The following is a 6,000-nucleotide window of genomic DNA, read 5'->3' on the forward strand; positions in this document are numbered from 1 at the left end:
GGTGCATCTGCACTGCACGGTAGGTTGAAATAAGATACACAATTTGAGCTAAGCTAATTGAGTATCTGTAATGGGGCAGTATTTGAACACAGGCCTTCTCCCAACCCTGTGGGAGGGACGACTAAACCCAGGGTCCAACTAATTCTGGGGGACAAATAATGACAAAACAGGGTCTAAGCGTGTGGATGAAAGGTTTAAAACAAGGGACACCAAGCAGAGAACACCGGACAGCGCCCACTGCTCCTCAAAGCTGTCCAGGGAGCTAGTGGACACCGCCCAGAGGAACTCTGCTTGGATATGTGAGACCAGGGAGGAACAGAAGTAGGCCCCACAGTTGCAGAGAACTGTGCATTAACATGGTTCAGTTTGAAATGGGACTACAGTAACATGAACTAGAAAACCTTGAGTGCACACCAACAGGGTCCATGCAGGCCAGTTAGTGTGCAACACCTTAGTAGAAGTTTCAATTTACACCCCTCTGGTGCACGCTGATATACTATGTAGACAAGAACCATATCTCAGACACAGAAACACCATGCAAGGCCCAAAAGATCCAAACTAAGAGAGACATAAAATGTGCAGGAAACTTGAAATGCTGAAGATTTTGCCTATCAGCTCAGTGTCACAATTCCTTATTTTCAATGTATATATAATTTTCAGTATTAAAAGTGAAGACACACCAAGTGGGGTGGTGGAAACTGAGGGACTAAAATATGTGAAGTCCCTCCACATGAAATACTTCTAATAAATATAGAGACTACAATATATAACCATAACAGGTTTTTCCTAACCTGACTCCAGACAATTAGCAATACTTGTAAATGTTACTTAATTGCTGCAAAAAAGCCAATGGAGACAGTATTAAAAACAGATCCCAATTCACTTTCCCTGTGGAATTGACTTATGCTGCTTACCATGACAGTAGAGTCTACTCAGTGGACTGTAAATGAATGCAGCAACTCCTGTGGGAGAATGGAAGAAGGGTGCATCTAGACTGGCATGATTTTGCGCAAAAGCAGTTGCTTTTGTGCAAAATCTTGCCGCCTGTCTACACTGGCTGCGAGTATTTGCGCAAGAACACTGACTTTGTAATGTACAAAATCAGTGGTTCCTGCGCAAATACTCCGATGCTCCCGCTCAGGGATAAGCCCTCTTGTGCAAGTATTCTTGAGCAAGAGGGCCCGTGTAGACAGCCACGTTAATTTCTTGCACAAGAAAGCCCGATGGCTAAAATGGCCATCGGAGCTTTCTTGTGCAAGAGAGCGTCTACACTGGCATGGATGCTTTTGCGCAAAAGCAAATATTTGTACAAAAACTTTTCCGTTAAAAGTATTTCTGCAAAATCATGCCAGTCTAGACGCAGCCAAAGTGTTTCCATTTGAACTCTCTCAGGTGGATTTCTCTTTGGTTGTTGCTGTCCCAGTGGGTCCAGGGGATAAAATTACATTCCCCTGGTGTCACTCAAACCCTGGAAATAAAGCAGGGAATTTGCATGAGGACAAGAGATTCTGGCCAAGATTCTAAGTAACTAAATAGATAATTTATCTGAAAAAAAGCTCAAAACATTCAGCCCTCCATCTCACCTTCATGGAAGCTGCTGTGAGATTAAGTACTTTTGAAAATCAGGTTGCTTATTTAGACAGAAGAACCTACTTTGGGCTCCTAATTTTTGAACATCTTGGCCTATATTTCTAGAAAAAAACCCAACTTAATCCTTGTGAAAGGGAGAGTCAGACAGCACAAGAGACTGAAGTCTACTTTCTATCCCCACAACAACTTTCCCGGAAGTAACGACTGAAATATGCCCCAGACTGCCTTGCCAGAGTAAACCAAAGCATTCCCATTCAGTGGGGCCCACTACAGTTTACTTCTGCTGCCGGAGACAACACAAAGGAATCTCCACACTAGATCAGACCTTTTCTCTTTCTAGGCCAGTATTCCATTTCTGACAATGGTCAGTGCTAGGTTTGTCAAAGGAAGTTCCCTGCAGTTGGCACTTATGGAGTAATCTGTCCCAAGGAAGGCTTCCTCTTGGGTCTCATTATTTAGAAATGAGTTTATGCCCCAATCCTTGAGGGTTTACAACCCAGCTAAAAATATTACTTCATAGGACCAGTTCCAGTAAAACTGGCGCACTTAAGAAATCATTCAGAGGGCCCACTGAACACAGAATCAAATCTTGCCTAATTCTACAGTGAAAATTATGATGATGGTCTACATTCATTCCTGCAAAAGGACAAATTTTCTGGAGTAGTATTCATTCATGATCAGCATAGGAAGCATTTGCCATTAGCTCCCACAAGAAATTCTGTCTGGGAATGGAAGCTTTATATTCCAGTGGAGAGCCATAGGATCAACACATATCCTATATGGTTTGGACCCTCCCTTCCTGAACCAACACTACTGAGGATCATTTTCCACCAGTATTAGCCCACAGCCCACCCTAACTGGAACCCAAGTAATGAAACCAGCACATTAGACTGGTTTGTCAGTCACTAAAATAAGATTATATTAAATCTCGTCTGAAGAAGTAAGTAATAGTGTCTCTCTTCAGGCACCTTTGACTACATTTTTGTTCTGGGTCCATATCACCAATGCACATACTTTATTAAAAGACTCATTAGTCCCAGCCTTAGGGCATCCGTGGGAAAGTTTTTAAACAAGGAACAGAAATTCACATTGCAAAGTCTCATTATAAAGAAAAAGGCCTACCACTGCATGTAAGAGCTTTCTCATGTTTCTACACATACTACTGTATTTCCACCTCAGGGAGTTTGGGAAATATTTAATATAGAACTTTAAATGCACAAAGAGAAAGCACTCTTGCCTCCTTGTCTATGTGATACCAACTTCTTGAGTAAGTCACATGGAATAGATCTTTTCAGAATCTGTATTTGAACCTCTGTGTAACAGCCTGACTCACTGCCATGGGCACCTCTTGCTAGATACTCTGGGTTTTAGCTTTTCAGCTCTTTAGTGCCCCCTTTTGACTGGTGTCACACCTGCTGTTAGCTGTTATTGACTCTAACCACTCTGTGCTAGGAACCACATTCCTCCTAGACTATGGCACCCTTCCCTCCTGGGTATTGCCCTATCACACTGCCCCCACACTTTGGGGTCCTTTCCCTCTGAGAACACCCAACCCCTTATGCCCACCTGGCCTCTGTGACCCTACTGCCAGCCTTAATCTAGCCCCTTATCTCAAGGGTAAACTGCAGTCTGAAATGGCAACTCATCATTGGCAAAGGGGTGTGGACCTGCTGCCTTTGCCTACCTTGGCTGCCTCTGCAGACCTAGTAACCTCAGGCCTTGCAGCCTGGGAATTTGCCTGGCCAGACTTTCCCCTGCTCTGCTCTGCTCTGCTCTGCTCTGCTCTGCTCTGCATCAGGGAGTCTCTAGCTTCCCTGGCAGCTAGATCCCCTGCTTCACAGCAAGAGTAAGCTGTCTCTATAGCTCTGGAAGCCTTTATTTATATTGCCCTCAGCTGGACTATAATTGGCTAATTCCTGCCACAGCTGCTGGCCCCACAGTTCCACTGCTCCAGCCCTCTCCCAGGGCTGCGTTTTAACCCTTAAAGGGCCAGTGCGGGACAGGTGCCCTGTCACTCCCTCTGAAAAGAAACAGTTAATTTAGGGTAAGGTTACCTTGTGCAATTCATTGTCCACCATAAAGTAATTCCAAGGAACAGAGTCTAACCCCTTTTACATTTTTAAAGTATACTTTTAAAGTATACTTTTTTCTGTTTAACTTTTCTATTATAAATAGAAAAAATCAGCAGCAATGAGTCAATAACAAAACACCAAAACTAGTAGCAGAAATAATATCATTAAATTGCTGGAGAAAAACACTGCAACACACCTTCCTGTAAGAATATATTCCAGTGTACTATCTTACAGAATCAATCCAGTTATATGAATAACACAAACATATACCTCATTTCCATTTACCGTAGTAAAAGTCAAGGACTGATTGCCTCCTTAATTATTTTTAATTTGCTCTTTTTTTGTTTAGCTACATTCTGCAATTTAAGCACAAGATTAGTTCCAATGACTACAAGTATCTCTGGGATCCATAGCTTAGACTCTGGGGCTACGTCTACACTGGCCCCTTTTCCGGAAGGGGCATGTTAATTTCAGCTATCGCAATAGGGAAATCCGCGGGGGATTTAAATATCCCCCGCGGCATTTAAATAAAAATGTCCGCCGCTTTTTTCCGGCTTTTAGAAAAGCCGGAAAAGAGCGTCTACACTGGCCCCGATCCTCCGGAAAAAGTGCCCTTTTCCGGAGGATCTTATTCCTACTTTGAAGTAGGAATAAGATCCTCCGGAAAAGGGCTTTTTTTCCGGAGGATCAGGGCCAGTGTAGACGCTCTTTTCCGGCTTTTCTAAAAGCCGGAAAAAAAGCGGCGGACATTTTTATTTAAATGCCGCGGGGGATATTTAAATCCCCCGCGCATTTCCCTATTGCGACTCGTGAAATTAACATGCCCCTTCCGGAAAAGGGGCCAGTGTAGACGTAGCCTGGCAGAACTTTCTCAGTTCATGAAGGTATTTGCCATGATCTAGAATTTCTCAACCGACCTTGACTCTTAAATTCATTCTATAGCAGGATTAAAATTTGCACCTCTAGGAAGTAACTGGTGCTCCTTAGTTTTAGTAAATTTGACCGTGCTTGCAAAACCTTCCTTTTTGCTTTATTGCTGGGAGACTAAAAGTCACTGAAAATGACAAAGGAGGAAGGAATTAAGAAAGCAAGTGTCAGCATCATTAATTGAAAGAATTACACTAAAGATGCTAAATAATACATCTGCCTAAATATTTATAATAATAAGCAAGTTTATTTAGTAAGCAGATTTATATGGAACCATCTAAATGTGGACATGCCACTCTTGAGAACTTTCTTTACTAGTGTATATGGACTTTACAGACATTTTTCTTTCTCAATGACCGTGACAAATCCTTGACCATCTAAGACTGATTAATTATTGCTCTCTGTACAACATGGCCACTCTGAACTTGATGGCAAAGTAAGATTCTCATGCAAGACATGTACGCAAATGTACACAGATAATTCAGTGAATAAATGGGCAGTTCCCACATGATCCATCAGCTCAGGACTCAGGGGCAGAAGGTGATGATTCCTGATAGTTGTTTGATTGTTTGATTCCACCAATCAGATCCCTGGACTAGAGTCCTCTGACAAAGTTGAGCTTTTAGCTCTGGCAACTATTAATGTCACTGAGTGGCAGGCTGGAACTTTAGTGGCTCCCAAGTGCTATGGGGAATGAGATTTTAAATGAAATTTGCTGAATCCCTACTTAGACAAAGCTCCCAGTAACTTCTATGAGAATTTTGTTAGCATAAGTGCTGTATAATTTGGCCTTTAGAAAGGATGAGGAGAAGGAGGGTCTTTATGTAAGGCTCTGGCCTGAGAATCAAGAGAGCTGAGTTTAATTCTCTTCCACAGACTTCCTGAATGGCTCTGGGAAAATTGCTTAGGGCAGGTTTACACTTAATATGCTGCTGTTTCACTTAAGAGAAGACACTCCTAAGCTGACAGGAAAGCCTCTTCCATTGGGGTAGTTAGCTCACCTCCCTGAGAAGTAGCAGCTCCAGCAACAGGAGAAGTCTTCTGCCAACATAACACTATCTACATCAGGCATGAGGTCAGTATAATTACATCACTCAGAGATGTGGCTTTTCACATCCCTTAGTGACACAGTTATATCCATATAAATCTGAATTGTAGACCTGATCTTAATTTCTGTCTGCCTCGATTACCCATGTACACAAATCTGTCTCACAGAGGTGATGTGTTACTACTATGAAGGAAAACATTGATACGTAGGTAGAAGAATTCAAGACTGGGCATCTATAGACAAGTTAGTCTCCTCAGTGCAAAATTCAACTAATTGATTTAAAGTGTCAAGGAATATTCTCCTATGTTCCCTAAATGGTGGCAAATCTGAATACACAAGAAATACCAATAGCAAAGGCAACAG

This window comes from Pelodiscus sinensis, chromosome 2, assembly GCF_049634645.1.
Source record: "Pelodiscus sinensis isolate JC-2024 chromosome 2, ASM4963464v1, whole genome shotgun sequence".
NCBI classification, from domain to species: Eukaryota; Metazoa; Chordata; order Testudines; family Trionychidae; genus Pelodiscus; species Pelodiscus sinensis.